General features: G+C 43.3%; 1 long non-coding RNA gene across 1 annotated transcript in view; it reads left to right on the top strand.

Moving 5' to 3' along the window:
• LOC107188478 overlaps positions 1–24,133 on the top strand; it is an 85,653-nt gene that overhangs the window by 34,029 nt on the left and 27,491 nt on the right. The window contains exon 2 of the long non-coding RNA XR_001516220.1: positions 23,360–23,392. This is a non-coding gene — a long non-coding RNA (uncharacterized LOC107188478). The remainder of the gene's footprint in view (positions 1–23,359; positions 23,393–24,133) is intronic.

Genomic DNA, 24,133 nt, shown 5'->3' with positions numbered 1-24,133 from the left:
TTCCCTTCGCCCGAAGCGTTCAACATTCCCCTCGTGGAGAAAGAACGCAGAATTCTCCGGAAAACGAAATTGATCGAACGCATTAAAGCGAAAAAGAGCCAGGGACCAGACCAAAAAAAGAAAAAGAAGGAAAAAAAACAGTGGACAATCGAATCGAGACAGGGGTGGTGCTCACGGGGGCCAGAGACGGTTCGTCGGAAAAATCTCCCAGAGTGGCAGTTTCTGGCTCACACGGAAAGGGTTGTCGGCATTTACGTCGGTGGCACTGTCGGGGTCCGTGAATACCGTCCGGGAAAAACGTACCGGACCGCGGCACCGGGTATAATATGGAAAAGGCGAACGGGGGCTGGATCGTTCGGCGAAAAGAAAGAGGGGCCGAATCGACGAAAACGTCGAATTGAGTACCGCCCTAATCGTGTCGAGATCTGGTCCTACGGTGTGATGCGCGTGGGTATATGGCGTACTTAGTCGACAGCGAGTAGAGATCAACGGGTGGAGGGGGGTTGAGGGGGTGGGTTGGAGGATCGACGAAGATGTAGAGAGTTCCAGGGGTTAGGACGGTTGAAGAAGGGAATAGGAAAGAGCAAGCATTGGGAGGAGGGAGGAGGGTACGGTTGGAGTGAATGAGAGTTCTGATGGTAGGGAAGGAGTATCACAGGAGGGTAATGTCGGGATGGCGAGGTGAAGGGATAGAGAAAGAGAGGGATACAGAGAAAGAGGGATGGGAGAGAGAGACTGCTGACGGTGGTCGAGAGAGTCGATCGAGCGTGGGTTGCAGGGCTGGCTAATGCGAATATGCTGTCGTCCAGATAGAAAGAGATACCCGATAGCGAATCTGTGTCCGACACGGATGTCGAATTAGCTTGGATTTAGGTTGCCCGGGGAACTGACAAATAGTTATTGCTTGATTAGGTGCCGGTACTACCGGCATCTACCATACCGGCTCGGCTCACCGACAGAACCGTTCCTGCCCACCCCCTCCTCCCCCACCTCCACACAACCCCCTTTCACATCGTCTTTCTGAACCGAGGCCGTACGTACGATTTTTCGGGGACACGATGTGGAGGGTGGCTCGACTCCCGGGGTAGTTTATCACCGAAGTCTTTATCGTTCGGAGAATACGGCCCGTGGCGGGGGATTTTCGAGAGAACGACGACGAGGAACAAAGATACGGTTCCGTTACGAGTTTCGGCGAACGTTTCGACGAGACTCCGATCTTCCCTTTTGTCGGTGTTTCTAGTAGTATGTCGCGACCGGAGGTACGATTTTTCGGTACTTTCACCGGGGTGGATGGTGACTTTTCCAACGATTCCGATTCCCTCGGTCTCCTACCATTTGATAATCGATAGATCGACGGGAAACCGTTAGGTTCGATATTCTTAGCTCGCCAATCGTCTTTGGTTACGAGATTATAATTCGACGGTGGTGATATCGGCCCTCGACTTTCACCGTGCCCGATATTTTCGGCCTGTCCGACGTGGGGAGCGTTTCGAAGGGAATTTTAATTAAGCGATTTAACGCGGGCAAACGCGACTGGCAGAATGGAGGAATTTAATTTTTTAAAATAACCAGCTAGTTCGCTCCCTAGCCCCCTACCCCTCGGTGAATGCGTTTTAATTTCGCGCTCGCGGCACCAACCACCTCGCCGTATCACTCGCCCGCGTATTTAGCCGCGGCTGTATTGAAAATCCATAGACGCGAGGAGGGGTGGTTGTGGAATATCGTTAAACGTGTGTCCGGGAGGAAGTTTGAAAAAAAAAAATGTATTAATAAACCGATAAAAAGCGGCATTGTATCCACGCGGAAAAATAATCAACGCTAATTGAAGCGTGCTCCGCTTATATCCCACCTCCTGTTCCGTCCTTCGACGATGATGCGGAAAAAACAATGCGGTCGCGGAACAGAGGCTGTCGCAGCAGGAGCGCGCCACCACTGGGGTGGGAGCGATATCGATCAAAAATTAATCATCCCAATTACAGAGGCTTTTTTGCACGCTATACGGTGTACCATTTGTTGTTGTAATTGAATCTGCAGAAAAAAAAGGAAAATTCAATGCATCGAATATCGCTGTCCCGTAATGCAAATTAATACAGATTTTCATTATTCCGGCTGCGTTCGCGCGACCGTATCGAGAGAATTGAATGGAGAAAGTAATAGAATGGATGAATGGAGAAAAAAAAGAGAGGACTGTCACGCTTCCGCCGTTGCGTTAACCACGAAATCTTCGTTTTTCCCTTTCGATTGGTGTCCGCGGAATTTATTTTTCGCAAATGGAAACATTGTCCCCCGAAGGAAACGTCCCTCCTGGTGCTCCGGCTCTCGTGACTTTCAGCCTGCTTAATTAGCGAAATTGCTTCGATTTTCGTCGACTACGAGAACTCTCCGCGCGCTGTATTTTATGGTTTTAATTATTTCCATTGGTTTACGCTTTTTGCTTGCTTACCACCGCGAATGATACACGTCATGCCGGCGGAGGTTTATTTATTGTGGTATTCTTTGTGCACCGGTTTTTTTTGAACGGTTAAATTCCGTTTTTCATGTGATTAATAGGATTTTTCAGCGCGGTGCATTAATTTGTTCGTTTAATTGATTCGTTGTAGGGGCTACTAGAGGAAAATAAACATAGACAGCACCGATAGAATTGTAACGCATAAACCGTAAATTTAAGTGTCTGGAATGGATCCTCTATTTATTTTAATATTCGGTAGCACGCTTTTTTGTCACTGTAAGGAAACTTTATTAAAATAATTTGGATTTTCCAACGTTTTAATACGTACCCAATTTAATTCAAGGTATAGCAATACAATAGTGTATCGAACAATACAGAAGTATTAAAGTACGAATGTGTCTAAATACTTTCTTCTCAATCAATTGTAGCTCTAGACTGTGATAGGAAGACTTTCAATTCTTGAACAATAGCACCTACAGAGTTCCGAAAGTACACAAAATACCCTTACTTTATTCGATTAAATCTTATGAAAAATTACGCTCGCCATGGCACACAAAAGGAACAACCAGGAATTAACGACAATAACTCTTTTCCCTGTCACGTGTTGCGACCAGAAGCAACATACGAAACCCCGGAATGTCGTTCTCTCGTCAGTGATCCACGAGCGTTGCCAGTCAGCCCGTAAATAGGCCTTTCCGAAACAGTGGCCAGGATGAGGAATGGATCGTACGTGAGCAATACTGGCGTACGATCGTCCTATACATATAATGTGTCCCAATATTGATGATACAACCGGGAAGGGGTGATTCTACATGAGAAAATAAGTCGTAAATATGAAATAAAATTGTTTCATTTCAAACTTCTTTCTCGAGAAAATCGACTTTGAAAATCTACAATTGAATAAGACTTTACTACCGCGTATGTTCACTGCATTTCGTTTCTACTTACTTCGATGTTCTCGAAAATTACCCCTCGGATGCAAAAATTTTATTCTACCTTTTCGACTTATTTTCCCATGTACAATCACCCTCTTCCCGGCTGTATCATCAATACTGGGACACCCTGTATACATAGAACCCGGGAATGGAATTAAGAATAAATTCGTCGAGAGGTACAAGCTTGGTGGTCGCTAAGCGTTTGCGACAAAATGGATGGGGCACGGATCAACGATTTTATTTGTTAAACTACCCGTAATTAACGATTAATTCTTCCGTTAATGGCCAACACGACGGTGTAATTGCTAATTACAAATTAATTTAGTCGAGGCGCAAACCGTACGGTACAAACCGGGGCGTAATACGAAATTAATTACTATATGATCCGTGATTTAAATTTATAATCCTATACGGCCGGGCATTCTAATTTCCGAGTTATTACCGTTTCGGGGCTGTCCCAATTTCGATCGAGCCCAGGCCATTAATACGTTCAGCCCTTGTACGGTTGATCACGCGAAATTAGGGATTTCCTTGGGCCGAAAGCCGTTTAGAAGGGACACGCTTTTGTCCACGTTACACACGCCACCAACATGGTATCCAGTATTCATCCAGGTGTACGTGTAAATGGCGCGTGTTCACGTTTACGTGTTAGTCAGTCCAGAGCTTTCCCTTGTTACCTGTTACGCTATCCTTCAAGTTTCAACGAAACAATAACAACAATCCGTCGAAACACCTGCCCATCGCGATCTATGGTCCACTATTGTTGTTGTTGTTGTTTCGTCGGCGATTTTTATTTCTGTGCTGTGCAGAAAAAAAATATTAACCGAAAACAGAGTACCTAAAAGCTGTGTCATATTTTCGGAAACTTCGCAATATTGTACACGGGGGAAAAATATGGCGGAGGAAAACGGTTTCAGTGTTTTCTGTAAGCAACGCGCGATAGGTTGTATCAGTTTTTTTTTAACAAATTTTCGAAAAATTTTCTCGCAGAGGTGATCTTCCTATTTACAGAGAAAATTAACTTCACTTTGGGAGTTCACTAAAATCGACCTACGAGTATGCGTTCCGCGTTAAAGGGTTGACACGTTTAATGCGAACGACTTATTACTAGACTGAAAATTTTTATACAAAATGAGATTATACATATGAAGTAATTCATAAAGGCAAGAGATAAATAACGTACTCTAACATGAACGTCTGTTATTATTAAGTGTACCAATAAGTAATTCACAATACAGTTTCAATACAGAATACCTCTACGATCTTCCTTTTAGTTAAAAATATCGAAGGATGACGGTAGATAAATGACGAATCTTGTTAAGATAACAGGAATTTGAATTATATCGGAGAAAATACAGAATTTCACAAGAAACAGTGGACTACCTACCAATGCACCAAACGATTACACGCATAATCGTCGATTCCTTTCGCAACAAGTCTTTCGAGCGCGCGCAATTCGAACGCCTCGCGTGAAGATCAGATTTTTCAGCAAGGGCAGGGTTGTTGGGCGACGATGTAAAACAAACAACCGACGGGATAGCGAAAAAAAACATGAAAAAGAAGAAGAGACAAATATCCGCGCACAACGCCCGGGTGCGAACAAACGGCAAAGGGGGGGGTGGCGGACCCTCGCGCGACGAAATCCGTTGTTATAAAACAACATCGGTGAAAATTTGTTTCCGGTGTAGCGAAACTCCCGAAACGGGAGCGTCGCTCGACATCAAAGTATCGTCCCCTATTCTTTTTCTGGTACAGGTCGCGGTGACGTGTAACAAAAAACTCGCTCGAAAATACGGAAGAAACGAGACAAAAAAACACACGCACTCCCAGAAACGAAAGAGGAGAAAAAAAAAGCGCTCTCCGAATAACCGATCCTCGAGAGCTCGCGAACGAAAAGAGAAAAAAGTTAAAAAAAATGACTTGGGGGAATCGATAGGTAGAGATGCGTCGCGTATTACGGTGTCGGAGTCATGCTCGTGGCATTTCTTTTTTTCTTTTCTTTTTTGGTTTTTTTCCCCTCGACCAGAATAGCCGTTCCATGCATGTCTGAGTGTGGCGGTGGCCTACAAGTAATGATTACCAGATTACCAGAATTTCCCATGTGCCGTCAGCCGCCACACTCTGGCGTGTACCTGTACCTCATCAGCCCCCCCCCCCCAATCTCACCCTCCGAAACTTCTCCGCGTGATCGATAACGAAGGGCGGACGAGAAACCGAACGAGATCGAGTCGCGATCTCGTATTACCTGAAGCCATTCCGGGGAATCGTTTGCTCGGCGAATTAACATATAAATTAGGCCTCGGCGATCGTGGCCCGACTGTGGTGACTCGCGATCTCTCTGGCGACCACGAGACGTGCGTCCTCCGTTTTTTGGATATTTTCAATTATTTCACGAAGGCCCTCGATCGAGTCCTCGCGATCGTTTCGGATGATTCCGGGAAATTGATGGACAAAGCTGTTTGTAAATACGGAGCGTCGAGAGGGAAGGACGTTGGGGGAATTCGAGGAAATTGTTGGGATTCTAGGTTTTTCGTCGGTCATTTAGGTGTATTTGAAAGTGTCATGGTGTTTGTGATGTGAAAATTAGTGAAAATCATTTGAAACAGGGGGAATGAGTTTTTTTGCAACCAGTCTAAATAGAAAACTGAAGAATCCGAAAGGGCCGCTGTAACCGCGACCGTAAGAAAGCTTATTTATTGATTAAAAGATTTGTTAATTTATTTTTTTTTTTAGGTAATTTCTTTTGTCATTTTGGCTGATCGAAGTGGGTCATACAAATTAACATCGATGGGCCGCATGATAAATGGTGGTGCTATAGTAGTCCAGAACGATGTAACAGTTCAAATTGTAATGTAACGCTTCAAAACCCTCCTGTTCCCTAGCATTATTATAATGTATCTAGTGTATCATTAGCATGAATATTAATCTTCAATAATTGATCATTCGATACAGAATGACCAGCATCGATGGAAATCATTTCATAGTCTAAACCCATGTGCAAAAATTTTGCGAAAATGTAATTGAAGAATGCAAAAATTGTTGTCAATTTTGCTTCGAAATTTTAGAAACGGAGAAAATTTAGCTGGATAAAGATATTACAAAGAAATTAATATTAATTTCGTTGAATAGATAGATTGGATGAGATAGATTACGCGTCGTTTATTTTACTTATACGATATTTACCGCTGGTTTCGAAACTTTTCACGAATCGTTTAATCAAAGCGTTTAATTGATCGCGGAGTGTGACTTTTCCTACCGCGCCGGTGGTAGAATGATATTTATTTTCTCGCGTGTATATTTTTTTACATTCGGGCGTCGAGTATGTGTTAAGCGAGCCATATTAAAACCACGTCACACCACTTTCGCGGTTTCGAATGTAACAAAATGTTTGTTCCGCTTTGGAAACAGCACGGTGTAAACGTGTATTTATTTTGTTACAGCGCGGAAATATTTAACAGGCGACCAGAGGAACAAGATGACCGCGTTTAACCATTCAATAAACCATTGGAAACATTGTCAGTCCGCAGGCGCTTCAATTCTCCGCAAGTGCGTGTAACGCGGCTCCCTGACACTGACAATTGCAAAATTGTCCGCACCCCTGATTTTTACACCGATTACAGAAACATTTCACCAACGCGATAAAGAACATAAATTGGTTTTTCGAATAAAGAATAGATCGTTATAAGACATTTGTTCGCGAACAAAAATGACTCCACTTTTAAAGATTCGATAAAAAATATTGATAATAATTATCTTCGTACTATATAAATTTGTACTATATAAATTTGTACTATATAAAACGTTAATATTTTTCGGTCTGCGCGTTTCAAAGAAACCGCGCGCCGTCCATGTAAATCTTTGTATTGCGTCTAATCAGATTACTCGCCGTGGCAGGCGGGTTGTGGGAGACGACCGACGGTGGAACGAAGAGATTTGGTAAGCTTTAATTCGAGCCACGCGATTCCGAAACACGGGGGACATGAATTACACCGGTGCAATTTCATGTTTTTTTCTTTTTTTATATTTTATGAGCCGCCTTTGTAGCTTTATAACCGCATTCGCGTTCCCGCCGACCGTGATTTAATATGGAAATACCTGAACATGCCATAAAACTGATCTTCTATTACTGCCGCGGCTTCGCTCTCATTTTTGATGCTCTGTATAAAACTCCGAATACTCGGGCGGGATGCACGCCGAAGCTTTCCGTCGAACGATTCGCCCGAAAACCCCCTCGAAACACACGTCACACCTTCGCCTCTCGATCGCCGTGAGGTATGTAGGGACAATGAAATTTTAATTAATCGTGTCGCTCGAAATCGACGCAATGTATCTATCGAGCTGCAAAGCTTCAATATTATTATTCTTCGTAGCGTGTACCGCCGTTCTCTTGCGCGTAGACTCCGTTTACGATTCATGTCCTGGAATAAACAGGATGAGTAGATCCCGTAGATCACCCGGTCTCGTATATGAACCGATATAAAATTACGTTCCATGGTTGTAATCCAGTTTAAAGTACACCAGGGTACATCGAAGAGCTTCCCGTTGATTTAATATTGTGAAATTAGATCGCTGCGTGTCGGTACTTTCGGCGATGTCTCTATTAATTATGGTATTGGATTAACTGTTTCAAAACTTTATATATATACACGTAATTGAAATAGTTTAGGTGATATATTTTTCTGGACTTTTTTCCTCTTCGATCGAGTACCTTTTCACTCGAATACCAAAGTCGTGTTTATTTTCACGAAAAATAAACCGAAGGATTTCCATTAATGGAAAGGGGTTCTGGGCTACCACCAATACCCATACTCGACTATCGCCGATTTCCGAGGATCGCCGCGCCGCGAATAAATCTCTAATGTTCCCTATTACGATCAAACCCCGGGATTGAACGTTCAGCCTACGAACCCGTCAGTTCATTTAGTTTGCCCGGGCATCAATAGACAGTGTGTAACGAACGTGTAACGTAAAGTTTCCATCATGTTGCACAAAGCACACGCGTGTATGCGGAACCGCCGTTGCGGTGAAGCAGTGCGGTTCCTGTGCCCTATGTGTATGTCATATTAGCCTAAAAGGTTAACCCCGACTGTTTTACGAGGTCTACGTTCCGGGCTGGCCCTGTCGATAAATAAATCGTCGTGCTTGCTCGGTTAATTGTAAATAGCAACTACCACGTCGCAATATTATTACGTGTATTGTCGTCCACGGACCATGGGAACTGGATCCGAAATCGAGCGTGATTAAAAGTCATTTCTCCAACGCCCCACCACAGACGACGAATACAGTGATTTTTGTTTGTTTCCAGGATCGACGAATCATCGATCAGTTTATTACAGATTGAACCGTGAATAAAATTACGAAACACTGGTATCGTATCATCTTTGTGAATTGATGGTCAATGATACGAGAAATCAAGGGTGTTTTAACCCTTTCGTATTTGCACCATTCTTTTTATTCTGTTCGAGGTTTTAAGCTTAATCGAAAATGTTTCTCAGAGACAAAAATTGACAGGAATTGAATTTTTCGAATATCCCGATAGAATATTGATAAGGTTATTCGGAATGGTATATGAATTTTGTAATTTGATGCTTTTTGAAACGATTGTATGGTAGTTGGAACGTTTTATAATTGCTGAAATCGTTATAAAAAAATTCAATTAAACTCCGAGCTCCGTGCTGTCAAAGTATAGTGCTCTTTATTGGTATTGGGTAATGCTGAATTCTGCAAATTCGTGAATACATAATAGTTCGTATGAGAATTATGGTTTATTTCTAAATTAGTCTATATTCCTCTAAATGCTATTCTCATATATTTTACACAATAAAATTACATATTCTCAGCTATTTTTTATACAAACTCATATATTCTGAATTAATCTATGTGCTATTCTACAATATATGTCGTACAATAAAGTTCCAATAGAATTTATAATTCCAATAAAAGTTCGAACAATTAATTCGCAGAATTCAGATCAACCAAATTCGTCTACCAACATTAAACCGTAACAATATCGACGGCTAATCAATACAAACCTATGCACAGTTCACTCGTGTGACACCTGTCACAAGCCAATCCTTACGTCAATCAAAATTTGTCGTACCTTGTGTACATGTACCAGACACGCTTAATCCGTACGAGGCTTTGTTGCGGCAGGTGGTTCCAATTGTGGCAATAATCGAACGTAAATTCCGGAAATATCTGACCGTATACTCTCTCTCTCCACCGACAGTGGGGCCGTTGCCTCTCCCCGTGGATCGTACGATGATACATATTTGCGGTCCTCCTGTTCATCCCCCTACTACCATCCCCCCCACACGCCCTTCTTCCGACCCGAATCCGCGTGATAAGGTTACATCGACGTGAACTTGTAAAAGTGGGACGGTAAGATATGAATACTTTTTAGTAGTTCAATTTATTCCCCGTTTTTACGGCCGGACGGAAAAATGAAATTTTGAATAGATCCAATTTACGTTTTCAGTGCTATCGCGTTCGCGATAAGATCGGCAAGCGTGTTTCCGGCGGCCTGCAGCGGAGAGTGGAGGTAGGGGGGCGGGGATCGACGTATGAAAATTTTTACGTTCTATCGGCTTTGTTGGCATTCACTTTCGAAACTGCTCCCGGCCGTTGCGCCGGTAACGGGATTAATTTTATATTTCTCTTTTTTTTTCTTCTTTCGTTATCGGTCCGGCCGATTGGCCTTTACAAACTATACCCTCTGTCGATTTAACGGTCGACTTTTATTCACCCTGAAATCTGCGAAAGTTAATGGTTCGTCTATAAAACTATACATTTAGATTTTATACTCGATAGCCTGAAACCTTCTGGATAAATTTTAGTTTTTCACGTATTCCGAATAGGTTCCTTCGTCCTTTTCTTTCACTCTTTTCCACGGTATACAGTTTCGTCTAGGTCAGGTTTCTTGAAAAAAAAAATAAAAAACTCTTGCGCGTTCCCTTGCTCCGTTTAGGACAGCCGTATCTACGTCATTAACGGCGTATTGGTTCACCAGTATTTAACAAACATGTGCCTAATGATGGCTTCGAGTTGCGGCCAGTATTCCGTTCTGTATCTAATTTAGAAGGTATTCACGTTCAGGGTGCCACGTGCTGAGATCCCGATGATTAGGCAACCACGCACGGTAACGCGTCTATTCTAACTGCACCGAGACTCGGATATTCGACCGTTCGAAACACGAGTCTTGCGTCACCGACATCCACGAAATATTGTACGAGTTTCGTACACTGTGAAACAACGTTCGATACATCCTCCACCGTCTGCATAGCGATACTGCACGCGCTGACTTCACCTTCCATGATCTTCAGCTCCCTTATATATATACAGTTGTAAATAACGACCAGGAAGGAGAAGCACGCAGATCGGTAACAGTTTCCTTACGCATCTCGCAAACTCAACCTTTAGAGGATGGAAAGTCTATTTTTAGGCTACAGTGTTTTTCACCATTTTTTATTTCACGACGCACTTGAACCTGTGGGTAAACTTCCAACAATAATATATTCATATAATCAATATAAAGAGGATTCAGGTTTTATATGTACAGTTACCGGTGCTTTGGACTTCTTTCGAAAATAATTTAATCTGTACAAACTTTCGCGGTACACCACAATTGAAAATATACAAAAGGATATGAGAGTCACAAAATGAATACACAGAATTTTCAATTATTTATTGATTTTTATTTGATAAATTTCACATCGAATCTAATACCATTTTATTTGCGTCACACTTAGCATCACTTCCCAGCACACCTGGTCTATCGTACCTACCCACCTGATGAAACGAGTCCCAATACGGAATCAACTTCCCAAGTACCAGTTCTCCGTCAAAGATACCCATGTCTCCCGTTCGAAAGTCACAAACGTCGCCCAGAAACATTTGGGAGGTTTTGAAGGGGTGGGTAGCGTGTAAACGCAGGGGGGCACGAGGTAACGCCATTAATCGCGATATATTCTGACGAAAACGCGCGTGATTTCGGAATAGAGGGGGGATGATGGTGGCAGCGGCGGTGGTGGTAGTGCGGTGGCAATGGTGCGGGCACACGGAATCGATGGAGCGCGGAATCGGTCGCGGAGTACCGACCAATTAGCCGGCCGATGATTGGCGCGTGTAAACCGAAACGATGACGTCGCTGGCGAACCAACGACCGACGCCCTCTCGCCGTTCGTAAACCGGCCGGCCGGGTACCCGTTCGGCTACCTATCGGTCTCTACCAGCTGCCGGTACACCCACACCACCGCCACCCCTATATCTACCCATAGCAAGCGAATACGCGCGCGCAGCACCCAAACATCCGAGCGTACTTCGGGGGTCTACTATCACGAGCACCGTCAAATATCCGTGTGGACGGTTACAGGCCGGACTAATGGAATTGATTAAAATGTGTTCGATCAACCGAACCGCGGGCCCACTCCCGACCCGTCCATCCACCGTGTTCACCTACCTAGCCACCACCACCACCGCCACCATCCCCCCCAAACTGTGTACGTCGTCCTCTATCTATCCAACGAGGACGCGCGCGACTCTGATCCCAGCCCTGCGCCGCGGACTCTCTCATCTCTGTTCCTGTCGCAAGCCTCGACCCTACGACCACACCAGGCCGAGCGCAATCGAATATTTGCGTTTAGGTGGGCACGTCGACGCGGAAAATGCTATCTTTGTCAATTAATTCAACCTGTTGTCGCTCGTCGCCCCGGCTGTCCGGCCACGCTCCCTCTTCGTACCAACCCCCACATCCCCCTCTTCCTATCCCTTGCTCTCGCTCCCTGTACCGAACGACGATCGGGAAAATTGGCGGTTTTGCGGTCACCGTCCGCTGGGGGAAGGACCTTGCCTCGGAAATTTGTTTTTCGCGGGTGAACCCCCCGCGTGCGACGCCACCGTGTGTGTTCCCTCTTCTGTCGCTGTTTACGGATTCTCTCGTTCGATTACCTTCTATGCTCCCCTTTTTTTTGGAGCCACGGTGTCTTGTTCTTTGCTAGTCTGCCTCTCGTTTTGTCTTCTTGTTGACTTTATGCGCGGATATTATCCCTCGCGACAGTGAACATTCTGGTCCATGATGTCTGGGTACGATCCAACCCTCGGTAGGTGTCATTCGAATGAAGATTTCAGGTGAAACTGACTTTAGAATAATCGACTTCGATTCAGTTTTTTGCGATCTGCGAATAATTCGTCTACTTTTGATGAATCGAATGGTTCCTGGATGAATCATCAGGCGCATACGAACTGTAAAATATAAATTGGTATTTAGAGACGGGTCTTTCCGCAGACATCGACCTTTACGATCATCGCCACAGGATCGGCCACGGGAATGAGATGGTAGCCGAGTAATCGAAAACCTTAAACGTACAACTCTGCGCACCGAGTGAAGCGCGAAGGTGCAAAGGGGGGACGAATGAGGTGAAAAATAAGCGAATAAATAAAACAGATGTCTCCGAGGCAAGCCCATGAGTGTCGCTAATGAACTGGTCTCTCGCGTCTCTCTTCGGCCGACACGGACCGACCCAGTGTTCACCTTCGTTCGCAGCTGTTGCCTCGGACAGTACTCGACCGGTCTTCATTATACTCGGTCTCGCGGTGTCGTTAATTGCGCACGCACCTACGTAAGCACGACGCCCGCGACGTTCTCCGACTGGAATTAACCGATACCAGGCCGCCGCGCTCGCGGACGCGTTCACGAGAAAATTTATGGTTGTTCCGCGTACAAGCCGCCATTCGGTACCTGCGTATAACCCCGGCCAACGTGTTTCGCCCCGAACCTGAGGAGGATCTACAGGGTGTCTCACCCGATTTGACATCTTGATTCTCTCGCTATTGTTACTCGTAGGAAAAAATGTTTCAGCGGAGGCTTGAATGGTATCGAGTGGAGCATATTCTGATGTTATTAGTTTTTTCGTGAGTGGACCCGTAAAGGTCATACAAAGGTCAACTTTGTTTGTTTAAATGAAATGAGGTAGTTTTTAATACATCAATCGATGCAGCTAGACATTAGTTATTAAAAAGTACCTGCCTATGTATGTCGGAAAGTTAGTCGTTCAGGAGATATTTCAATTTAAATAATTCTAAAACACCATTACTGTTGTACGAAGACGTTAGCGTTTATTTACAGGAATGATAATAAAATACGACAGTTGATTTTATATCGAAAGGATTTAGTTCAGGCCCCTTGTCGATTACACGATTTTTTACTCATTTATGTAGAAGTACATATAAGAGACACGCAGAATACAGTGGTAGAAAATTATTACTAATTATTCATGTACCTACACGGTTTTTCCATCTGTTCTCTGTAATTTCGAAAAACGTTTCAGGAATTCCAAACAAATTCGCGGCGTATTTCATTCTCGCTACAATTAAGATACACACGCAGGTAGTCAAAGGTGATTTGGTATCGGCTCGCCAAGGTTTAATTAAAACGGTAAAGGGAATGCACAGAGACAAACACGATTTTTATCCGACACGGGCTAATGAATACAAACAAAACCGACGGAACATTGTCCTCTATATTTTATTACAGCATGGCAAAAATAACCGTACGGTACAATTAATTCCATGCAACACGGTGAATAAATACCATACACACTTCAATATACGGATAGGTATATGCTACATACCTACAATATAATGTATTCAACACCTGCGGACTTCAGCAACTAGTGCGGCAGGTTTATTCGATGCTTTCCATCGTCATCGATCATTGATCGTAGATAAGCTCCCGACTCGTTTCATCGAAACACTCTTAAAATAGACACGGAGGGGTGAACCACGCGACAGGTAGTAAGGCAAGTAACAGCGGGCAGTTAACGCGCTACTGTACTTAATCCATAATCGATGTCTCGTATCTTCGTATTACACCAAGAATCATCAAAGTCCCCCGTTTAAATTATTCTATCGTTTTGATCCAACCCAACCATTTCACATTATACTCTCCCCTGTGCAACCCCTATTGTAATGAATATCTTCGAAAGAAACAAATGTTGGACTCGTTCTCATAAATCCTCAGACTAGTTTCCGTCGTATGGGGCACAATGTGGCCAGATTTCAGTAAGCTACGACGCAAACTCGTAGAGGAAAAATCGCTCAATAGCGGAACCAAACAAATTGCATGGGGCCAAAATACAGTAGACTCGCGTTAAAGTAGCGGTAGAAACGCCCCAGTTCACTGGTCTACTGTACAAATTAAATCTTTCCAATCAGAATTATCGTTTCGTCGGATTAGATGGCAATACATAACAGTAACTCAACAATATTTATTTAAAAATATATAAATTTATGTTACGAGAATTATTATTTTCATCATTAAGAAAAGATAGTTTTTTTTATATTTCGTGGAGTATTTTGCCAATTTGTTTATTTTTCATGTAAAAACTTGATGCAGGGTCTTGCTTCCAAGCAGGTCCGTTAGAAAATGATAAAAATGATGTTAGACGGTAACGCCAACTGCATCGAGTTGTTGCAGCTTCCGAATCCCGTTAATCAATTAACTCAATCGCATAAACGTACGATACAACCGACAAAAAACCAAATAAGAAAAATAATAACGAATGAAAGGTCAATTTATATTTCACTTAATCGGCCAAATTGCGGTTTGTGGTCTTTGCGAAAGATTAAGGGCAAATTAACTCTAATAAAAATCACCCAGTTTGCGATGAAGCGTCCAATCTGGTCACACTGATGGGGCACACGTGACGATAGACCGGGAAACGATCGTCGTTAATCCCCCACGCAGGGGAAGTCTCGATCGCTGGGAAATTTATCGTCGTCTGTCGGCGTTGGCAAGAACCGTCCCAAGGATTACGAACCATCTCAAAGCTCTCGTGGAACCTGGATGACGAGAACCGTGGTGCCGGGCGCGCGGATTACAAATCGTCGCGAGGGTATCCAGTTCCAACCTGTTCGGGACGTTGAAAAATCTGGCAGGTACTCGCGCTCGCCAGGAATTTCCTATCAATTAAGGACAGGTTTCCACGGCGCGCGGCGTCGGAGGACGCCTTTTTTTCGCCCCCTTCCCCTTCCCACCACCCCCCTCTTGGTACCACTCTGTCTCCCAACTTCCACTTGGCGAACGAGCGCGAGCGATCTCCTCCGTCCTGTTTCTCTCATTTGTACAGTTAGCCGGCTAAACAGTCCCTGCCATGAATAAAAGCGTCCATCTTACGGGTCACTTTTCTTATTTACATTCCCACGAACGGCGTGCCGCGTAACTTTTACCCGGGCCGGCGAATTAATTTACCGTTGGGAAACAACGGCTGATCCCAGCCGAAACTTTATTCCCCGTGAATTCATTTCCACCGAGATCTACGGGTACCGCGGCTTTCGCGATTCATGGAAATTGATTTTTTATTAGAAAGCACCGTGCTTGGTCCCGAACTGGGCCCCAATACGGTCACCGTGCCGCTATCCCGTACGCTAGAAAGCGTCCTATTCTCGTGGAACGGTTGCGAATTGGTGTTCAAGAATGGGTGGACTAGTTGGGGATTCTTCTTGTGAATATTTTAGGCTTGGAGTTCGTGTACAAAGAAGCACGACATTCATCGTCATTATAATTGAAAGCATGCTACTTTTCAAGACCAAAATCGGAACTTGCTGATTTTCATGGTCACAAAGTCGAAAGTGCTAGTCTTCGTAAGACAAAAATGAGACGTGCTACTTTTTGTAACGCACGTCGATAAGTCCCTCGAAGCATAACGACAGGTCTAGCGTCATTGTGTATGGTAGCAACCTCCTGTATCTACTTTCGTGGATCCTTTATATTACGTTAGAATTTCTGTTCAAGATGTTTCAAAGGGACTTTCACACTGTTTTTAGAAACAAACGAATAACAACTTCTTCCAACCACCATCAAAATTGTCTTCGATCGCCGAATTCCGAGTGACCCGGCATAATAACGTAACTCACGCTTGTGCCGCGAGGTGGATCTGCGTTGGCCAACAAATCTGCAATTCGAATTCGTCGTTATTTTTCGCGCGGGGCACAGTTTTTCACAGCGCTGTTCGGTCGCACCATTGCTGCTAATTTAATTAACCCCCTCGCGTCGCGGTTCCTAGCATTTTTATTCCCTCCCCTTATTTTTTATTTCTCGTCGAGTGAAATCCGCGCGAGTACAAATCGTCCGCGATCGAGGGAACGACAGCGATGATCGTCGACACTGGAAACGGGTACAGTGGAGAGAGAAAGAGAAAAAAACACTGGCAAAAAATGAGACGAAAATTGAAAAAAACAGAAGAAAACGATGCAGAGTTATTTACATAGTAACGGGTCTCGTGCTGGATAATTTCTGTTTTTTCTTTCTTTCTTTTTCCTCGAAATGGTCGACATCAAAGCGGTTCGCCGGTTGATGGTGGCCTGGGCGATGGTGTCCCAGAAGGGCGTGTATACGCGCGCGCGCGTCGAGCTTCGTTTTATGGTGGTATCGTCTCGCGGGGCGAAACGGTCACGTATCTAATTGGCCTTTAATTGACCGAATGTAAATTATACATTAATGTCCCTTTAACGTTAAGCGCAGCGGGATAAACCCGTGGCTGACGGGGGCTACGACGCAGCGGGAGTCTTTTTCGATCGTAATTGCGGAACGTCCGGCGGGCCGGCTCAAGATTTACGCTTCCAATTAGCCATACTTTATGGTTATAATGAATTTGCATTCGTCTCCGGGTATAAATTAATCATGACCGGCTGGATTCGAGGTACACATGTATCCCGGGTGATTTAAATTACCCCGCGTCGAGGATCTTGCGCGTTGTGTCCTTCCTCTTTTGCTGCATTTCCTTTTCGTTATAATTGATGCGAGAGGATGGTCTGCCTGGAAAATATATTCTTCGAGACACTGTGTTTATAGACGTCGTATTCTGGTGGTCAAGTATAGGATAATATAATGATTACTTTATTTGACTTTGTGGAGGTTCAAAGAAAAGGATTTAAAACTGCAGGGGCATAGTCACTAATTGGAGTAAAAAATGTTTAATCAACAGAGGTCCTAAAATAAATCCTTTCGATGTTGAATCAACTGTTATATTTACGAAAATTCGATGTCGTAAGTGAGACTCTTTGCGAGAGACTTCAGTCTACTCAACACGGATAAATAATGCGGTGGCCTGACGACAACGAATAGAAAATGCATGTCGTATAATACGAGATACGGAAGGAATATTTGAAAATGTACATCGGTCTATGGTCTACGGATGTGAGTTTCATATTGAAATGGAAGAAAGACATATTGAACGTCTATAAAAAATATGAAGATAAACTTCTCTATTTTTCATCGAAGGTATTCATGTCAGAACTTATGTTGATTAGACATTTTTTACTCCAGTCGGTGAGTACTGCAAGCACCTAAACTCTTCGACCCTTTCTTCTAAACACTACGGAAATTTGTGTAAAGAATGTTCAGCGACGAGTCTTGCATTATTTGAACGTTCAAATTACTCGTGTTTGGAATAAGTAGAAACAGCCAGTAATAGACAGACATACTATACGATTCCCATGCAATAATACGTGTAACCCGATCAATTTTTGAAGTCACTTTTTCTAAAAAGAAACAAGTTATTTCCAAGAAATTTATTCCAGCCTCACCTATTTTTTCATAAATAATCACTCGTCGGTTGTCGCACTAAAAAAAAAGGTACCATTCTACATATACATATATCATTTGTATCGCATACTTTCTCTCCGTGTGAATATAAATATCTTTCTCTCCGATAAAAAGAAACACAAGATTCAACAGGGATATAACAATAGTTTATAATTTAAAAATCTTGTGGAACATCCTCCACAAGACACAAAAGACTTCATCTTGATTATTCCATTCGTTACAGACTAATCCCTTGACATACATAGAACACATATATACACAAATCAAATTATATACCTCCTTCTCTTCGAAGTCGATAAAAACATTGTGAATCATTTCAAACACTCTCGTCAACGGGCCGTCTCCTTTGGCCCCGCCTGTACTCCACAAAACCAGTCGCCCCTTCCCCCACCAGCGGGTGGAACCATCCCCGAATCGATGAAAATGATTAACGGAATGCACATCCAACGATCCGCAAGGAATCCCGCTAAATGCCAAGGTTACAAATTTCCACTGTACCGCATTATATCCGGAGAGGGAGGGTAGGGGGTAAGGCTGCTCTTATAGAGATGATTTTCGTATTTGGACGGGGTCCAAAGTGAAAGAAGACGCGTGCGTGGGGTTCCATGGTCGTCTAATGTGCTTTTTCAAATAAAGCTACTTACACATGAAAGACGGAAATATAAATGGGCGAATATGTCTGGCCGAATACAGGGTGGGGGGAGCGAGTGTACAGGGGAACCAATGTCTGTGGTAGGTCGAATGCCTTACGATGCAGGAACATCGTAACCGCCACCATCTCGAAAACACTATTCGCGATTTACGCGACAAAAAAAGCCTGTTCTGTGTTTACGTTACGAGTTTTAGACGCCATCGATTCCACCGCCGCCATACGTTTAACCCTCCCCCACCTAAACCACACACGTGTCCCGTCTCGAAGACGCAAGGCTTGCTCGCGAATGCTGAAAAATGTACTCGCGCAAATATTATGAGCGTAGATCGTATACCTACGCGCGTCTTGTGTTTCTCACGCAGAACCATGGACGTCCTCTCCCGGCCGCGAGAGTTACTTTACTGCTGGCGGTCTCGTTTCCACCGGAAGTAAATTGGACACGAAACAGCTACTCCGTATGCGCCGGGTGCGCCGGATCCGACACTTCCCCGGTGTTCTCCATCCCACCATCGCGGGTATAATCGCCGTCGGAACTGCGTCCGATCTTCTACTCGCGGGGAAATTTAATTGAAACGATCAATAACGTTATTGTTGGACGGGGCTTTTCGGTGACATATGGACGGGTGGGACTGTTTCGAGACCGGAAACGTTGGAAGGATTATGGACGTTGTGTTTCGGGGACAGTAATAGTCACGGGAGGATTTTTACGTCCTCTTTGAACGTCCTCGTAAACGCTCTGGAACGCGGAATTTTTGGTAATCATTGTGATTCGGCGTTTAATCGCGGAAAGGGTCTACTGATGTTACTAGTAAGTCGAGTCACAAATCATTTCCGTCAGAGACACGAGAACAATTACTGAATAACTGTTAAATAGCAACGGTTGGAGGATTTGGTGAAGTGAATATCAATTATTCGATTTAGAGGTAATTAGGAACGTTGTGTAGATTAATAGTAAAATACCTTGAATTGATATATGAAAGAAAGCAGAGCGGAAGTTATTTATGATTCACTTAATATTATTTCAATGTATAGGGTGTTACCGAAATGGTGGTACAACCGGAAGGGGTGTGACTATACGTGCAAAAATAAGTTGAAAATTTAAGACTGCTGCATAATATATTAACATAGAACCCGACAAAACACAACCTTAAATTTCATACACGCGGAGTATTCAAGCCTGTACCGCACGAGAAATGTTAAATTTTTATTTTCATCACACTGTAAATCCAACACCATAGTTTTATTGGGTGTTTCTGCATTCGGCGCTCTTTAAGCTGCACGCTGAATTGGACCCATAACGTAAAAGGAAAAAACGATGATGTTCGACGGGTACAAGGTTCCAGTGAACGTTCACGTAACCTCCAAATGCTTTTTTATTCCCGTGTTACGTGGTTCGGTTAAGAATTTCCATTTTCGACGATCCCCTGGTATTTTCAAGATTAAAACGTTCTTGGCGCCACCTCGTCGGAACGGATTATTACGGTGTGATCCGCGTTGACGAACTCTCGCGACGAAAGGAAAAAGAAACGATTCCCGGAATTTCAGTCACGTTCCCCGAACGATCATTTTATCGGGGGACCAGTTTAATTGAATTTAATTAGCCGTCGATGGAATATCGCGGTCTAATCTTCGCCGAATCGTCGACGATAGGCTGTCGCGAGAGGATGGAAGGATCGCGACAAAAGAACCAACGATACGTTCGAACGTTATTTAAAACGTGTCGTTATAAAACCGTGAATCGTGATTAGAGACAGATATTGTGTCCAGTTTAAAGATTTATACCGTGAAAGCCGGCGGCTAATCAGCCGAGTTAATATTCTCCACGAACTCGTTAAGAGACCGGTGTGGATGTTTATGCAAATTCACATTTTTATGGAGTGATTTATGGTAGCGAGACATTAAACGGCATACTTATTACCACAATTAATGGTTTTAGTAGCTAAACAGTGACATGAGATATGTGTTAAACATCACGGAATGTTGTATATTATTGTGTTTCGCTCACCTCTGTCCGCTATAAATGTATAACGGATGTCTACTAATTAACGATCAGCTCGGTTGCTCGTTCGCCAATTTAATTGATTCGTTTTAATGTCCGTTCAAGATTCGCACGTAATTACCAACTTCTCTGAACTATAAACTGTAAGACTCTTTGTGGTTGCGGTAATTCTATCGCCAGAATCTGCAATTCTGTTAACGACACACATGTAATTTGTAATTCTACTGTTATACCTTTAGAAATTCATACGAGTTTACCGACGTCCATCTTCATCATCGATGTAATAAATAATTAAATGAATCCACCGTTGATGCTTAATACTTACATAAGTAAATTTCACAAGGCAACCTTTCTTAAACTTCACGAATTTAACATTCTAGCACAAGTGAAACAATAGTTTCTTTTCAAACGGACGCAGAACTTTTGTAATACAAATTTTAAATGCAACCGAATTGTTTCAATGAAATTGTAATCGATTTACCGGTTAATTACGGACAAAGTGTGATAATATGGCTGATAATTATAATCGAATCCGCGGGAGCTGAATTCTCGCCGCGACGAACCGGTTTCCTTCGCTCTTTTTTTCTGTTCAGTCCCGGGGCCCATTGAAAAAGCGCAGAAAAATTGAAACCGCCATGATAATTAACGCAACACGACCGCAATCGTCCGCTTTCGCCGTATTCACTCGTTGCTCCCATTTCCGCGGATACAAATAATCCATTGAAACGTGTCTTTTTGTCTCGATTCTTCGGCCGAGACCGATTCACCAGCGGCTTCCTCCGTGGCAAAAATGTCGGGTCGCGCGAAAAATCAGGGGAATTAGTAAGGTACAATAGCTGGGAAATATCTATTCGACACTCACGAGGGAAATTCCTTATTAACCTTACTGTTCACAAAAAATAAGGTCTCGTAGATTTGTTTAAAAGATACTGACTGAAAGATAACAGACTGCAAATTACTGCAATTATAATAGTGCTTTTGATAGAATTTATGTTGACACCACGTCTTTAACGGTAACCGCGATTTTACAATTTCTGAAATAATGAACATCGAATTAATGAACTTGATCGTTGAAAATAAAAAATTTGAAATTCGTCGTTTCGACGGATTCGGTTTGTTCTAACGTTAAAGACAAAGTATGTACAAATTTCAGCAAATTATCAAATTATTACCATTCATATGTAGAACAATCAGACACGTACAAAAATAAACACAAGAAAAGAAGTCAATCAATAGGTGATTCCTTTCGTTACGATGATTCGTCGTCATCGATCGCGAATCGACTTGGCGCGATGATCGGAGACGTTCGCGGCCGTGTGTACTTACAGCATGACGGGGAGGGATGGAGGGGTGGTTCGGCCGATTAGCATTTGTTTGGTCTACGAACAGGACACGGGATAATGATGCAATTAATAATGTCGCGAAACGGGCGCGGGGACAAACGCCGTCCCGTTCTGTCGCAGCAGCTCCTTTGTACACGAGCGTATTAACACGGGGGACGGGTATATACGTCGGCGGTTGTGTCGCCCTATTCACGAGCAGCAGACAGCGGGCGCCTTTAGATTTATCGATGGTTATCGATGCACGGCTCGTTTAACGGTAAGTGGGAAGCTGGCTGGTCGCTGGATGAACACTTAAGCGGGCCCCGAGTGCTGCATAACGATTGTTTCTTTATGGCCAATTATGCCTCCGATGTAGCTACGGCCACTCGACCGAACAAGACAATTAACGCTTCGATTATTTTAATATAATTTATTTAACAGTTCCCTTCGAATATACCATTCGGGTAAAAGGGAAATACGGTAGTACCTTCTGGTTCTCTACAGTCACGTTAGTTGGAAACGCGATTATAGAGTAGTCATGTAAATATATTATATCGTGCGTATACATAGGACTCGATGATATTCATGTAGCTTATCAGGAATTTTATGAATATATATCTCTCTCGGCTAATTAAATTGTTGGAACTTTTCAAGATCCACGCTGTTCCCTCCACCCCCTTTTTTCCTTGGTTTTTTTATGTCGATCGAACGAACGAAATGGTAAACGCGACGAATAATTTTAAAAATGTTTCGAGCTTTAATCTGTGAATTGCGCGCGGCATCATGAAAAAACATGGACGATGGGCCGTAGGGCTGGAGGGCTGGAACGAGGGGAGAGGGGTCGGTCGAAAAATTCAGTTTCACGAGATCCTTTTTGCTGTTTAAGCCGAACGCAACGGAATTCCCACTCGTTAATATGATCCAATAAACAAAGCGAAATTATCGAGATAATATTCGAATTCTCGGACCAATTGCGCAACGGACGTTGCGATTTTCCGATACGATACATTATCCGGTTGCGCGTAATGAATGTGCTCACCTGTGCGTAGAAATCTGCGAGTGGATGCAACAGGATATGGCGTTTGAGAAGAACCGTTGGATTGCTATGATGGATAACGAAATTTGTATCTCAAGGTTAATTCTTCCATCTATTAGAGACACAGAACACTAGAGGCTCGACTGATATTTTTCTGTAAAAAGCTACCGTTTAGTAAAAACGATGGAAAGTTGTAATCGTCGCGTAATAAATTTACAGGTCGAATGAAGTGGCTTACAGCAGTATTGTACACTTAATATATTACACACAGTGCATAATTCACTCTATACATTTAGTAAATCCTATTAGTAGTCCTACTATTAGCTGTTCAAACCCTTTAATAATTCTTACAATTTTGTTTCAGGTTTAAATCTGACACCAACGGGCGATAATTTTGGTGAGTCAAAAACAATTACATATTCGTATAAACAATAGTACCGACGTTCTGCTTTTCCACGTCAGTATAAAGAAAATTGATCTTGCAACATCATCGATCCTAACGTTAATCTGAGATAAGCAAGTTAGGCCAATTTAAGACCAGGTGACATCTAAATCGACCGATTCAGGTTTTCACTGTTGTCAACCCAGGACCAAAGGGCACTATTCAAATGAGCATACTATCGAGAAACCTCCTAAAAACCAAGGAAGCTCGCATCCTCTCGACTAAACAATTGCACGCTCGAATCACGAACAAAGTACCGTCTGTCGACTTCGTACCGCGTAATACAAAAATGCTAGTTATTCCAAAACGTTACATTAAACGTATCGCTATAAAAAAAAAAGAAAACCGAGAAGAGAAATCCGACGCGTGAAGCTATATCATCCGCAAAATTAGTTTCAAAAGATCTCGCCCTGGTCTACCCTCGAATCTCTCTCGCGTTCGTTAATAACGTAACCGACGATATTAATTTCGAACAGGCTAATCGATACGTGGTTTGAAATGCGAAATAAAAAACCGGTGCCCAGCCAAAGAAAAATCACGCACGGTGGGAACCAATATGGCGGGGGGTCGGCTGCTCGGCCAGTCACCCTGAAAAGAATTCTTTCGAGGTCTGTATCGTGTGGCTTTCGAATGTACGAATGCCTCGGCGAATCAAGTTGCCGTCGCGCGGGCAGGCTCATTTTCATAAATTATATT

This window comes from Dufourea novaeangliae, unplaced genomic scaffold, assembly GCF_001272555.1.
Source record: "Dufourea novaeangliae isolate 0120121106 unplaced genomic scaffold, ASM127255v1 scaffold124, whole genome shotgun sequence".
Classification (NCBI taxonomy): Eukaryota; Metazoa; Arthropoda; class Insecta; order Hymenoptera; family Halictidae; genus Dufourea; species Dufourea novaeangliae.
The sequence above is the reverse complement of the archived record's forward strand: the minus strand, read 5'-3'. Positions and strand labels throughout refer to the sequence as shown.